This window comes from Centruroides sculpturatus, unplaced genomic scaffold (assembly GCF_000671375.1).
Source record: "Centruroides sculpturatus isolate CEXI.00-Female unplaced genomic scaffold, Cexi_2.0 scaffold2001, whole genome shotgun sequence".
Classification (NCBI taxonomy): Eukaryota; Metazoa; Arthropoda; class Arachnida; order Scorpiones; family Buthidae; genus Centruroides; species Centruroides sculpturatus.
Window position 1 is genome coordinate 27,333 of NW_019386103.1, and position 409 is coordinate 27,741.

Sequence of the window (409 nt, forward strand, 5' to 3'; positions counted from 1 at the left end):
TTATAAATTTAAATTTATATAAATAATTTAGAAAATAATAATTTTTTTCATTAATTTTTCTAAAAAATAATAATTTATTTGACTTCAAACTGGTTAAAATCAAAACCACATATCAACTATTTACTATGGGAAATTCATATAATTAAGCAATAATAATAATAAAATGGATATTTTAATATCTTTATAAAATTTATTCTAATTAAATTTATATAAATTATACTCAAATTATTATTAAATAACCATTTTATTATTATTATTATTATTGTTTAATATCTTTCATGGTTAAACAGTTGATCTGTGATTTTGATGGTAAACAGTTTGAAGTTAAATTAAATTTTTATTTTTAAAAAATTACTGGAAAATATGTTTAATTTTAAATTGTTTGAATATAATTTATGTAAATTTAATT